General features: G+C 49.3%; 1 protein-coding gene across 1 annotated transcript in view; it reads left to right on the top strand.

Annotated features, from left to right (window-relative positions):
- Positions 1 to 14,971, top strand: part of WNT3 (Wnt family member 3) — a 47,522-nt gene that overhangs the window by 8,343 nt on the left and 24,208 nt on the right. The gene's annotated exons all lie outside the window — the stretch shown is intronic.

Raw genomic sequence — 14,971 nt, 5'->3', positions numbered from 1 at the left:
AACCGGGAAACCATTCACTCAAGCTAGGCTGGAAAAACAGGAAGGACCTTGTGTGTGTGTGTGTGTGTGTGTGTGTGTGTGTGTGTGTGTGTGTGTGTGTGTGTGTGTGTGTGTGTCTCTGGGTGGGGGGGGTGGCGAGGGGGATGGGAGCAACAGGACCAAGCGCCCTGCCCCTGGGCACAGAGTCCCACTTATCTGCCAGAGCCAGCTGGGCCAGTGAGGAAAACCGAGGAAAACCAATCTCTCCTCGCAGGACCCATTAGGAATGCAAATAGGGGCTGTGGCAGCGGGAGTGAGCCAGCCTCCTACATGCCGTCCAGCTCCTCACCACGTATCTTCCTAACCTGGCTTTCTGAGGCTGTCTCTCCCCTGCTCTAAAACCTCCCATGGTTCCCCACTTCTTGTCTGGCACCGAGGCTCCCTAGGCTTGTCCTCTGCCCATATCAGCTGTACCTTTCATAATCCCCCACGAGCCTCCCAACATCCCTCTGTGCCTGTTCATGGAAATACTACGCCACCTCCTCTCTCACCTCCCCACGCTCAACTGCTGAAATTCCATTTTGCTTTCCAGACCCAGATCAGTCCTCTTCCTTTGGGAAGCCCTCCTAGATTCCCAAACCACTGCCCTGCAAGCAGGGAATATGTCATCACTCCCTTCCCTCCCCGCCTCCCCCCAGCCATGCCGTGTATTCCCGCCACCTTCTCCCACGGGCTGTGGGCATCTTCTGCTCCTCTACCAGACTACAGATACCTTTCAGCCGCCTCCCCCAGTGCCGAGCATATGGTGGGGGTCAGTAAACAAAAACACACACACACACACACAAAAAAAAAAAAACACAGCTCTGTGCTGCGTGTAATACACTCTGTAAAGGCAAGCGGGCAAAAGAGGTTCTGAAGAGTGCCAGTTGCACACGTGAATCTCAACAGTGTCGTGAGCAGACTGAAGGAGCAGAATGAATTAAAACCTCGTCCCTGGGTGTGACCCGGGGTTCAGGGCTCGGAGCACAGTGCTTCCACTGACTTTGAAAGGCAGCTGAAACTGATTCCCATTGCTTAGCTCAGGCCCCACGTGGCTAACAGCCCCTAGGTTCAGAGGGTACCCAAGAGGATGGCATCCCTGATCTGAGTAGGCTGCCGTCCCAGAAGCGGAGGTGCACCTTGTCTCCATGGGCTCAGTTCCCCTGGGATTATTTTTTCCATCCCAGCTCCATTTGCAAATGTGTCCTATCAGTGTCGTATTTCTCCCCCACAGCTCACACGACGCTTAGGTGTCTGAGTCTTTAGCTTAAAAATCCCATTCGGTGGGACTTGTGTTTCCCTATCCAGGCGTGGGTCAGTATGTTTGTTAATGGTGTGTATGTGCCGGTCCCTATACACACATCATGATTTAGAACAAAACCCTGCCCATTTTACAGACGAGGACTCAGGTCACGAAGCCTGTGCTCTGAACCCAGGCTCTGTTGGGCCCAAAGCTTTTTCCTTCTACCACCATTCAGACTCAAAAGTGGACTTCTTGGGAATTGCCTGGCTGTCCAGTGGTTAGGACTCCACACTTTCACTGCAGGGGGCCCGGATTCGAGCCCTGGTTGGGGAATTAAGATCCTGCAAGCCGGCATGGCCAAAAAAAAAAAAAAAAAAAAAAAAAAAAAAAAGTGGACTTCTTACATGCGGCAGGAATTTACTTATTCATATTCTATGTTGGTCCTCAAAGGATGGCTTTGAGTCAAGATTACATTTGACCTTCAAGTTGAAAGCTGCTGCTTTGTGTTTGTTGATACTATTTCTGAACCTCTGGGAGGTCTCTTATTTGGGGACATGTGCAAGTCACTGGCAAGCTTTCCACATCTACAAAACTGGCAGTAGTGGCCCTGTGACTGTTTTGTTGCCTGGGTGGGAGTGGAGGGAGGGTGGCCTTGGGCAAGTCACTACTTCCTGGGCCTTCGTTTTCTCACCTGTGAAATAGGAAGAAGGTAGAGTCATGACCTCACCCCTCACATTACTTCCAGCTGTAAGATTCCTCATTCTACTTAATCCCTTAAGCTCCTTTGCATCCAGCCCCCATCACACATACCAGAAAACAATAGGACAGAATCCTCTTTCTTGCCCAAACCAATTCTTGTGTTAGTATCTCTGATATAGATGATTTTTTACTTGACCTTTATACTTCAATATTCACCTTGATTTCTCCCTGAGGAGCTAGGATGATTCCTCCTTGCAGTTAAAGTATGTTTCCCTTTATGTCCTGACTGTGAGAAAACTAAGTCAAACGTGAGCTCAGTCCTTGCACCTGTATTGACCTTGACTTGGTGTATTTGTCATCTTCTTCACCTTAATTCTGATTTTCTATTTTCAGTTTGTTATTCAATCTCATGTGTTTTGTGTTATAAATTCCTTGAGGTCAGGCACTGTCTCCACACCGCTGTCTTCTCTGTGCCTGGCAAGTACATAGTAGTTGCTCAATAAATATTTGTTGCCTTTGGAATTTGTTGCCTCAGGCACTTCAAATCCTTCTGGAAAGAGGCAAGGCATACATAAATTTAAAAAAAATCTTGCTATATCGGAGAGCTGGCCCTGACTGGATTGTTTTGGGCTGCAGGAATTCTGATCAGTTTCTTTCTGTTTCTTTATCATCAGCGTGTCCCCCAAGTCTACAGAAGCTTTGTCTTTGGGGAAGTCACCATCTTTTCTTTTCTCCATGATCTTCTTCATTCTAAACTTGAAGCTGATACATAATTTTCCTCTTGGGAAGCTTTCTTGTTTCTGGCCAATGATTGTGCTTTCCTCTTTCCCTGTCTCCCTTCACCCCTGGTTCCTCCCACCTTCCTTTGCCCTGGAAGGCAGCCAGTGCTATTGAGGCCATTCTGCAGGTGACAGGATGCCCTGGTAGCATTTACCCTGTCTCTCCAGCTGGGCTGCTCCCACCTCCCGCCCCCCAGCCATCGTGAGAACTGCTGTCACTGTGGGCACAGGTGGGAAGGAAGAGGGAGGCCCGGACGAACATCACACACCACGAGCACCAGGATCCCTCGCTGCCAGCCAGGTCCTTCCCATTAGCAAAACCCTAGCGGGGCACTGGCTTGACCTGGGAGGTGCTAAGCCCCCATCAGTGGGTGGAGCCTCAAGGAGGGACAGAGAATGGCTGGCGAAGGGGGGCCAGGCTGGCCTCACCCATCTGCCAGCAAGGTGTCCTCTTAGCCTCTCACCTCCTCTCTGCTTCTGCACCTCTGAGACCACTGTCCGCAGCCCCTAGACTTCAGGAAGGAGAATGCCGAACCACAGGCCGGGTGGTCCTCCATCCTAACTGAAGCTTCTGCAGGAGAGACTCTGGAGCCTTCCTCAGCTATCAGTAAGGATGGAGTCTATGACCTTGGCACTGTCCTTGAAGCTAAAAGAGCCCCATGAGATTGGCATCTTCATCCCCATTTAATCTGTGAGAAAATGGAGACTCTCAGAGCCCAAGCAAGGAGCTGGGAAGCAAGTGGGGAGGCAGGATTTAACGTCCAGCTGATAATTCATTGTGTATGGTGTGTGCTGAGGGAACACAGCACACACTTGAACTCATCCTCCCAACAGCCTTGGGAGGCAGATACTCTTGTTATCCCCATTCTACAGATGAGGAAACTGAGGTCCTGAGGAATCCACTCCATTGTCCAAGGCTCCACAGCTGGCAAACCCCAGAGCTCCAACCACGACACCAACTGCCTGAAGCTGAGCTCGCCAGGCTTCACAGCCTATGACACCACATCTCGACAGTCAGGAAGTTCCTCCTTAGGTCTGACTGCAGTCTTTCCTGACTTAGTCCAAGCCCAGATTCTCTCATTTGGTCTCCTGGGGTCATGAGCTTCATAGTAGATTTTCAGCTTGACTCAAGGACCAGGATGCATTGCTCACTGAGTCTTCCTTTTTTCCAGAACAATCCCTCCCAGATGACCCAGTCTCCTGCACACCTTTAACCATCTTGTTCTCCTTCTGATCTCTCTCCAGCTTCTCTACGTCCTTTTGCAAGTGCTGTGACTCATAGCACAGCTGTTAGAACAGGGCAAAGGGGTCCTGCCAGGCCCTTCAATTTAGAGGGCTCCACTCTGGTGTCCTAAGGCTGCACCCCTCCCCACAGGGCAAGGAATCTGGGGCGCAAGGGGTCATACCCACAACACCTCACCCCCAGCCATGCTCTGGGTACTCAGAAGTATCTGCAAGGCACCCTGAAGAGCCTAGCTTCAGTGGCTGTGAGTCTACTTCTGGGCTGGGCGGACCTCTGCCTGGGGTTCATCCTATCAGGTCAGGCCATGCTGCTGGTGTGTGTGCCCCTAGGGACGAGAGTGGTAAAGGAGAGGCCGTTTGCAGGGCCTGTGAATGGAGCCTGGAGGTTCAGTCGGGGTGACCAGTGTGGATGAAGCAGGGATGAGGGGGCTGCTGGCTGTGAGCTGGGGGCTGGCTCTCTCCATGTCACCTTCTAGCTCAGAACGCCGTGGAGAACCTAGCCTTCCAGGTGGTGAATAAGACGATAGAATTTTTTTTAGCTTATTATTGAAGAATACCTAAATAAAAGTACATGAATTATAAGTGTACAGCTCATCAAGTTGGATAGAATATATATATATATTTTTATTGAAGTATAATTAATTTACAGTGTTGTGTTCTTTTCAAGTATACAGCAAAGTGATTCAGTTATACATATATGTATATATTCTTTTCAGATTCTTTTCCATTATAGGTTATGAAAAGATATTGAGTATAATTCCCTGTGCTATACAGTAGGTCCCTGTTGTTTACCTATTTTATATATAGAAAAGATATTTTATTTAACAGTTTGTTAACCTGACATGAAATTTTTAAATATTGGGCGCCTGGTGGATGAGGCTTCATTTAGTACTCTCACCCCAGGCCCTGTAAGTGTTCCAGCCAGACCTGGGGACTTGGACAGGAAACGGGGTTCCCCGGGGCCTGACTAGCACAGAAGCTGGAAGAAAGCCCTGCTTTCTCCATCTCTGCATCATCTTATCATCTTTCTCCATCTCTGCATCAACTTCCTACCTTAGTAGGCTGACTTCCTTCTACATCAACAACATTTCTAGCTCCCTTGCAGTCTGTGGTCACCTCTTAGCTTCAAGTCCCTTTTGGTAAACTGGGACTTTGTCTTACACAGTCTTGGCCTCAAAGGATTTTCCTTCATAGTTGGTCAGTTTTGTCTTCTTTCTTTCTTTCTTTAATAAAGACATATAATCCAGGCTGGATTATATTCATTTTTTTTCCTTTCTGATTTTTAAAAAAATATTTACTTATTTACTTTATTTATTTTCTTTCTTTCGTTTTTTTTTTTTTTTTTTGGCCGTGTCAGGTCTTATTTGCGGCATGTGGGATCTTCGTTGAGGCATGCGGGATCTTTCACTGCGGAGTGGGCTCCTCTCTAGTTGTGGCACGCGTGCTCCAGAGCGTGTGGGCTCTGTAGTTTGCGGCACGTGGGCTCTCTACTTGAGGCATGCGGGTTCAGTAGTTGTGGCGCGCACAGGCTTAGTTGCCCCGTGGCATGTAGGATCTTAGTTCCCCGGCCAGGGATTGAACCTGCGTCCCCTGCATTGGAAGGTGGATTCTTTACCACTGGACCACCAGGGAAGTCCCAGTTTTGTCTTTTTTTTTTTTTTTTTTTTTAATTTATTTTGGCTGCATTGGGTCTTCGTTGCTGCGCACAGGCTTTTCTCTAGTTGTGGCGAGCAGGGGCTACTCTTCGTTGAGATACATGGGCTTCTCACTGCAGTGGCTTCCCTTGTTGCGGAGCATGGGCTCTAGGCGTGTGGGCTTCAGTAGTTGTGGCACATGGGCTCAGTAGTTGTGGCGCATGGGCTTTGTTGCTCCACGGCATGTGGGATTTTCCCAGACCAGGGCTTGAACCCGTGTCCCCTGCATTGTCAGGCAGATTCTTAACCACTGTGCCACCAGGGAAGCCCCCAGTTTTGTCATTTTTAAATGGCCCAACAGAAGAGCATTCAACCAGCAGGTCTGACTGTGATGTTCCACCCTCTTTTTTTTTCTTTTTTACATTAAAATTTTTTCTTTACTTCTTTTTTACAAAATTTTTATTGAAATATAGTTGATTGACAATGTTGTGTTAGTTTCAGGTGGTGTTCCACCCTCTTTAGCATGGCCTGTGAAACCCGGAATGATCTCGCCCCTTTCTGACTCTCCACCCTAACTCACCTCCCACCAGCACATCCTCACCCTATGACCTACTTTTACCTGCACAGGTGAGAGCCTGGACGTTGGGCAACAGCAGTCCTGGGCTCTAGATGGTTCTGCCTTTAATATCTTGGTGACCTGAACCTGTCTGAGCCTCAGCTTTCTCTCTGTAAAATGAGGAGTAGAGGATGAGGTAACACATGAGAGACAGTGTAGTGTCTGGTGTCCACTCTTTGCCATCAATGTTGCTCTATCATTTGGGTTGTTCTTACCCTACCTCACATCTCCAGGCCTTTGCGTTTGCCCCACCTTCTTTGGAATGACTTCTGTGAACTCCCCTTTGTTCTTCAAAGCACAATTCAGGCACCACCTTCTCTGTGCTGCCTTCTTTCACACCCGGCCCCAGTTCAGCCCCTTCCGGGTGTATCCGTTTCATTGATTAGACTGTGAGCGCCCCGCAGGCAGGACCGGGTCTCCATCACCTTTGCGCCCACATCACAAGGATAGCGCAGGGCACACATTGCATCCTCTAAGATGGGTCGTAGGATGAAGGGACACCACTGAGAGTCACCTGCCAGTCGCAGGCTCGGTCTGCAGCCCCAGCTAGATTCCCATTGCCTCTGTGAGGCCCTTCTAGGAAGACCTGGGGCCCCGTCACTAGTTACCTCTTCATGTGCATCTGGCTTGTCTTCCCAACTACAGGGTCAGCCCCTTGAGGGCATGATTCTGCTTTGTATTTCTTCATATCCCAAGTGAGCCCCACACGTCATCCTGAATATTGCAGGAGCACAGCTGGTAATAGTATTGGTTGGTGGGCTAATGCTCCGGGCTCCTTCCCAGGCAAGCTTGAGTCCAGGCTCAGCTGGTTCCCATTCTCTGGGACAGTTTTCCCCTCACTCTGTGATTTCCCAGAGAGGCCAGCTCTGAGCTTCTAGCCTCTGTGCTGGAAGGCAGCATGGTGTTCCAGGAAGAGGAGTCAAACCGGCCTTGATGTGAATCTCAGAAGTGCTACTTAATAGCTCTGGAACTTTGGGTTGTTAAAAAAAAAAAAAACGTGAACCTCAGTTTGTTCATCTGTAAAATGGGAGCAAAGATTCCAATCTCAGGGCAGTTGTGAGGAAGAAATGAAATAGTACTCAGGAACTGAGTTAAAGATGAAGAAATATTAAATGAATTAAGGATGTTCTGAAGTCATTCCAATGTATCAAGAGTCATAAGATATTCTATCCCAGACCAGGCTTCTTTGGAATAGGAAGATCTGAATTCCTTCCAAAACAGGAAAGACCATACTCAGGGAAAGCTGTACACTTTGTGGCTGTTGGAGATTTTTTTGGGGGGGGGGTTCCTAGGACTGGTCTGTGTAGGTTTAATATGGCCCTAGTTAATGGCTAGACACTGGCCGTTTCAGCCCCGCTAAGCACAGTGAGGAAGTTTGATTGGGGTACCGGGCGGCCTGGGTGGGATACAGGCTGACCCAGGGACGGCAGTCACTGTACACTTCCAACCTTTAGGGGAGAAGAGCCTGCTGGGCCATAGGAAGGAAGGTGAGGAAGCCGAGGCACAGAGAGGCCACGTAATGCTTTTTGTTCTTAAAACCATTTTTGATTGCAGACTGATACAAAATGTTTTTTATAATGTGATGCTTGATGCACATGAGAAAGTAAACATACCATAAATACAGGATATAATAACAAGATAAAAACAACCTGGGCCTTACCACACCCCTGAAGAACCAGAATATGATCAAGGTCATTGCATCTATCTGTGGGCTCCTCCCCGTCCTATCCCCGTATCTCCCTCCAGGCATGATCACATTCTGAATTTTGTATATTTATTCCATCACCTTATTATTTTAAAATTATTTATTTATTTATTTATTTATGGCTGCGTTGGGTCTTCATTGCTGCATGTGGGCTTTCTTTAGTTGTGGCGAGCAGGGGCTACTCTTTGTTGTGGTGCACGGGCTTCTCACTGCGGTGGCTTCTCTTGTTGCGAAGCATGGGCTCTAGGCGCACGGGATTCAGTAGTTGTGGAGCGCGGGCTTCAGTAGTTTTGGCACGCGGGCTCAGTAGTTGTGGTTTGCGGGCTCCAGAGCACAGGCTCTGTAGTTGTGGCTCACAGGCTTAGCGGCTCCGCACCACATGGGATCTTCCCGGACCAGGGCTGGAACCCGTGTCCCCTGCATTGGCAGGCAGATTCTTAACCACTGCGCCACCAGGGAAGTCACTATTCCATCATTTTAAAATAATAGTTTTCCCAGCTAGGAATGCCTAGACAATATATATTTTTTGTTTATTTTATTTTATTAAAAAATTTTTTATTGAAGTATAGTTGATTTACAATGTTGTGTTAGTTTCAGGTGTACAGCAAAGTGATTCAGTTTTATATATATATGTATATATATTGGGTTGGCCAAAAAGTTCGTTAGGGTTTTTATCGTAAGATGTTTGTCTGTTCCATCTCCTGTCAGTGGGCGAGTGTCTTGAGGTGCACATGAGGGAGAGTAGCTCTCGGGGAGGGGTACCTACCCAGGAGTGGAACTTTGGGGCTGCAGGACGTGTGAAAGTTCTACTTTGCAAGTTGATGCTAAACTGTTTTCCAAAGAAGTTGTGCCCATCTGCACTCTCATCTTTGCTCTGCATTTTCACTGACACTTGAACTCGAGTGAGTTCACTCTTGTCAGTCTGGCAGCTGTAGAATGTGGTCTGTGGTCTTCATGGGCAGAGGTGGGACTGCTTTAAGGTCCCAGAGTTGGGAGAAGCAGAGGCAGGGCTGGGACCCTGGGGTTCATGTCAACACATAAAAATGTGCATTTGGGGGAATTCCCTGGTGGTCCAGTGGTTAGGACTCTAATGCTTTCACTGCCAGGGCCCGGGTTCAATCCCTGATCAGGGAACTAAGATCCCACAAGCCGCACGGTGCAGCCAAAAAAAAAAAATGTGCATTTGGAAGAACATATGGCCGTGTCTGGTGTGTCTGGTGGGCATCCCCCGACCTCCAGCTCCTCACGCTTTCTGCCCAAGGGCCAGAGGGCACCACTGGGCATTTGGTGGCAGGGGCAAAAGTAGCTAACGGAGCTCCAGCCTTCACTTCCCTGGCTCACCTCTTCACCCCACCATATTCCCCTTCGTACCCTCACTGGGTATGAATGCCCTGCCCAATATTCAGAGATAAGGCCACTCCTCCCAGGAATCCCCATCCCATCAGCCCCACGAGAGCCAGGGCACATTTCCCTTCTGGCCCCCTCTCTGCCCTTCTGTCCCAATGGGCCACGCTGCCTAAGTTACAGCAATAATATCTCTCAGGTGCCGCTTTATGCCTTTTTTTTTTTTTGGCTGTGCTGTGCAGCTTGCGGGATCTTAGTTCCAAGTGTGGAGTCCTAACTACTGGACTGCCAGGGAATTCCCTCAGGTGCCTCTTCAGGGAATACCAGAAGGTGACTTCTTCCCCCAAGCCTTCATCCAAGCGCTGGGACTCCCTCCTTCTGAAAGAAAAGCCATGAGCTCCTCAGTGCACATCAGAAACCAGATGCAGCTGCCATCACCTACTGGCATCTCTGTCCTCACTGCTTGGTCCTTACTCATCCTCCCTTCCTGCCCTGGAGCAAAGTGCTACTTCCTTGGGCCTCCATTATAAAGGTCTTAGGACCTTTCCTGACCAAAAAATTCTTTTCCATCACTCCTCCATCTGGCCATGACCTTCCTGGAATTTTTCAAAATCCCATTCAGAGCTGTCACCTTCCTGGGAATCTTCCCAGTCTAACTTCCACCCTCTCTCCCAGGTCTTCTGCACACCTTTTGGGTCAGAGCAGGAAGTTGCAAACTGTGTTTCTTGCACCAGTCCCACATAATCCTGCTGAGGAGGGCTTTTGGGGTCAAATAAGTTTGGGAGGTGCCACCTGCTACTTCCAGCCTCTTGGTGTTTATGGTGCTCATTAGCATATTAGCATCTTATATTAGCAACACAGAGAGGCCTGCAGGCATGATCCTTGTTCATTTGTTTAGTCTGTTTTCCAAAAATATTTACTCTCTCAAGTAACAACTTATTACCTGTTTGGAAAATGTGACCTAGGAGATTCTCCTGTCCCTTTTACGTGTCAGTTTGTCCTTGTGGTCTTATTCATCTCAGCAATTGGGCTATGATTCCTCTGACTTTTAAAAATCATTCTATGTGAACTAGTTCAGTCCGGAGCACCCATCCCAGAGGGTCTTGAGTTGAATGAATGCATGAATGGATGAATGAAGCAATCAGCTAATCAACTGGTCAATTTAGCTGAATCCCCTTTCCTGTGAGGCTGGCAGAAACCAGGCCCAGCTGATCTTTGTACCCTGGGGACATGGGTCTCTCTGGCCAGTGTCAGACCCTTCCCACAGTATTTCTACAAAGCCTAACCCCATCACCCCGGTAGAATGCATCTCTTGCATTAGGTCTCCTATCGTTTTCGTTTTAGGCATCTGTCTCCCTATGAATCTGGGAGCCTCTGCAGGGCAAGGGCCATGTCACACTCACTTCTCTGTATTCCCATGAGTGGGTGCTCGGTCCCCACCTGCTGAGTAATGAAGCTCTCCACCAACTTCTTCCAGAGAGCGGGTAGAGCACTGTGGTTAAGGCTGAAGGCTCTGGAGTCAGCTGGATGTGCTCCAAACTACCTGGGTAACCTCCAGCAAACTACGTAATCTCTGCAGTTCAATTTCCCTCCCTCAGTGAGGGTGATGATAACAGTACCTTCCTCACAGGGTCGTTGGGAGGATTAAATGAGTTAATACGTGTAAAGCACATGAAACAGTACCTGGCATGGAGATGGCATTGGTCTGTGTTAGCACTTATAACAATAGCAACTACCATCTATTGTGCCAGGGATTGTGATAAGGGCTTTACCTACATCCTTTCAATGACTCCTCCCTCCAGTCTCTTTGAAGTAGGTGATGTTTACATTTTTCCACCTCATGAACTGCTGGTAGCAAAGGGACCAGGACTCAGGTCAGCCAGATCGGCCCGTAGTAGGCGGTGCTGCTCACCACTCAGGGATTGGGCATCTCCTCTACCTCTTTTCACCTATAATTAACCCTAATGAGAACCTGATTTATCCTCTAGCCTTCCCAATAAGATGGAAATCCATCGCAGGGTTGGGTTTTAACGTGTACGCATGCGCATAACAGAGAGCGCATGCGCATAACAGAGAGCACGTTCGGTGAGAACGAGAGAGGCTGGGGGTTGTTGCCAGCACCTTCGTGGCTGACCCAGAAAGACCAAGATACTGAGGCAGGACTTTGAGAATACACAGCAGAAAATCACCCGTGAGTCAGCAGTGCTGCCGAAAAGGCAGAGAGATCCTGGAATTGCTCGGTATCACCGCCCCCAGCACCTCGCCGGGGGCCCCGTGTGAGCCTGGGAAATGTTCGCAGGCAGGACGCCTGTGGTGGCGTTTACCCAGTTTGGTTATCCTGGTGAAAGATGGAAAGGTTCCTGAGGGTTATAAAGGGGCACCCGGATTTGCGGGGGAGGGGGCGCGTCTCCCCGACTTCGGAAATGAGCAACCTGGAGTCTCCTTCCGCACGTGGCAGCCGGCCTTCTCAGACCCCGGAGGCGGACTCCATTCTTCCCCAGCGGTCACGGGGTTGACCGTCCTCCTCCTTCCGTACTGGCCAGGGCTTTATTCTAGCACCTTCCCCGGTCTGGCCGCACAACAGAAGTCAGAAGTGGGGGCCTTGGGAGAGGGGCTGAAGCTGGTGATGTGAACCAGGAGGTTTAAGATGCACATGCCAGAGGCTGTTTCTCTTGGAGCAGAGAGGGTTGGGGGACTTCATTCCAGGCAGGTGAGCGGCTGCTGCCTCAACACCTGAGCACAGGTCACGGGGCCCAAATGGCGGCTGAGGGCTGGCGGTGCGGTGAGCGGGGAAGCTCTCCCACCAGCTGTCGTGAGGCAAAGGCACCCCCGAATGGAAGCAGCCAGTGGATCTGGCAGAGGGAGTGAGAGAAAGGGGTGCTGAGATCTTCCTGGCCTGGAAAGAAGAGGGAATTCCCAGGACTCCCTCTACTGATTGGGTTAGCAAAAGCTTAAGTCTGGTAAGGTGTCAGCTTTTCGATTTTTATCCTCTCCACATGGTGCAGTGTGTTTGTTCTGTGAACAAAGGAGAATCTGAATTCCGTGAAGGCTTGGAAGCACCCCTTCCCCCAGTTGGCCGAGTTGCCCAGCCCCTCAGCTCCTGGGACCCCAAGTGAACTCCCCCATCGGGGCCATGGAGCCTCGTGGGGGCCTTTGTTTTGTGCCAGCTTCCCTCAGCGTTCCTTCCAGCTCTGAGGGACCCCTTTCCAGGGGGGCCGGCCCTGTGTAGGGCCCGGGCCTCTTTCAGGTCCGTAGGTGGTCCCCACTTCACTGACTATGGGATCTAAACTCATCAGCTGGGACCTCAAGCCCTGGCCTCCTCCCTCTTTGCTCCTCGGGTTTCAGTGTTTTGAGTCACATCACTGTCTCAGAAGTGCCCTTCCTCTTCCTTTTCTCTCATAAAGATCTACCCCAGAGCACAGCCCTTTGAGGTCTTGTGGATTATCCGCACCCATCCGCTCTGTGTGTTCCTTCCGTCTCCACTAGGACGGTCTGTGAGCTGGCTGGTCCTCTGTTCCTGTGCACGTGGCCTGCCCGTTCCGTTTTACCCTCCTCCAGGTTAAGGATGTGACACTTCCCTGTGCCCAGTTCCGTACAGAGCACACAGTGGGTGCTGAATAAATGCGTTCTGCTTGAATGAACTGGTTATCACCAGTGGGTGGAATCTCCACAGTGGAGCAAAATAGCAACAGTACAGGATTTGCGGTCAGACAGACAAGGGTCAAACCCCACCGCCACTTACTGGCTTATGGTGCCCTGTCTGAGCCTCAGTTTCCTCATTTGTAAAGAGACAGTATTTACCTCCCAGGGCTGTTGTGAGGATTCACTGAGATGCCGTTGATGCTTTGCAAACTGGAAGGTGCTAGAACGTGTGTCATCTACCCTGACCTCTCTTGGAAGAGGTCCTGAATTCATGTGTCCTGTCTCACACACAAACCTCTTCAGCCCTCAGATGGAGGTCTCCTCCCCCCGGGGAAGCCTTGAGTGTGGGTCTGGCCTTGTCTGAGATACAGAGAAGTAAACCTCAAGTGTGGAAGATCCATGACAACATTCAAAGGAAGAAAGATCAATAGGCAGGGGCCCCAACATTTGAGTTTATAGGGCTGTAAATCCAGAGAGCAGCCTGAGTAGCAGGACAGACCTGAGTAGTCCCCTCCCCCTCAGCCTTCCACCAACACGCTCCATACAGACCTTGTCCTAATGTCTCACCTCATTGCTCTAGTGGCCATCTCAGCACCACCATATCCTAGCTGTGTGACCACAGACAAGTTGCTTAGCCTCTCTGAACCCATGTCAGATGGGGATAATAATAACCTCATAGGGTTCTTTGGCAAATTAAAATATATGTTCTATGTTAAGTGCTTTACATGGCTCCTGGCACTAGTCAGGGCTCAATAAATGTTAGCTATTATTAGTAATAATAATAACCATTCTGAGTGCCCCAGGAAATTGGTCCCCTCACTACCTTACACAGTTCAGTAAATTATTTCCTCATGACCTTATTAACCACTCTCTACCCAAATAAATACACTCACATTATCTTATGCACCACTGGGTATGCACCTGTAAAAGCCTTCCGCTTTATTTCGTTTACAGCTCTGCATGTCCCCATTACATCTCTCTGTGTTTTGTGGGCACCTTCTCCTGTCTGTGTTACTCAAGCCTTCTCTTAGCCCAGGTGATTCATGAAGGACCCTTAACTGGAGCTAATATGCTGTGATATTTTGCCCCTCATGTTGAACACACATCCTATTAGTAGAGAAATTGGTAATTAATTTTTTTTTACTTTAAGTGTCTGCTCTGTGTGTGTGTGTGTGTGTGTGTTTGTGAAAGAGAGAGAGAGAGACTGATTTTATCCTTTCTGTCCAAAGTGTATTTCCCCTGGAAGAAATACTTTTTTAACAAATGTGACTAGGAACACAGGACTGAAAACATGGAAATTGCCTGTGGCACCGGCACTCGTGCAGGGATGCAGCTGGTCTGGTGGGACAAGGGCATATGCAGTGAGCAGAGGTGAGGGAGGGGAAAGTGAGGACAGACCGAGAGGAGGCGGGTGGGTAGGAGGCCTCCACCACGGATGTGTGCAGAGAAAGCGCTGCCGGTGAGAGATGAGTGGGGAACTTGCAATCCTAGACAAAAACAAAGTAGCTGTGGGCAAGAACCAAGAAAGATGGGGAAGAAAGGAGGAGAAAGGCCTTGGCACCTTGAACCCCAAGAGTGTTTGGTGGCGTCCTGCATTTCTGCAGAGAGAATTTCCACTTAACAAACATATACCCCGCCACTGCAAGGCTAAGAAAAGGACACAGGATTGAAGGCTTGGGTGGGAGGTCACTAGATTAGGCTGTAGGAGGAAATGATTCTTTTGAAATATACTTTCTATCTTGTCTTTTTCCAGTGCATGTTAGCATGTGTTTTGCAATGCACCTAAAAGGTGAGCATGGTGGCAGGCTGGCGTGTGATTTAGACCTAATGTATGTAAATGGAGGGGCATGCCCAAACACTTTTTACTGATGTGTTGCCGGCTCAAAAAAGTTTTGCTTCCGTTCCCATAAAGTTGGAGATTTGTTGGGAGGCCAGGAGAGAGCTGATGAGGGAGAGCTGCTTCATGAGAGGACGTGGACAAAACCGTGGTGGTAAAGGATGGGTTAGTGCTGGAGCCGGAGGAGGTAGGACCCCTGGGGATGGATGGCA

The sequence above is a fragment of the Balaenoptera musculus genome, chromosome 20 (genome assembly GCF_009873245.2).
Source record: "Balaenoptera musculus isolate JJ_BM4_2016_0621 chromosome 20, mBalMus1.pri.v3, whole genome shotgun sequence".
In the NCBI taxonomy this organism is placed as follows: Eukaryota; Metazoa; Chordata; class Mammalia; order Artiodactyla; family Balaenopteridae; genus Balaenoptera; species Balaenoptera musculus.
This window is presented reverse-complemented; position numbering and strand designations above follow the sequence as displayed.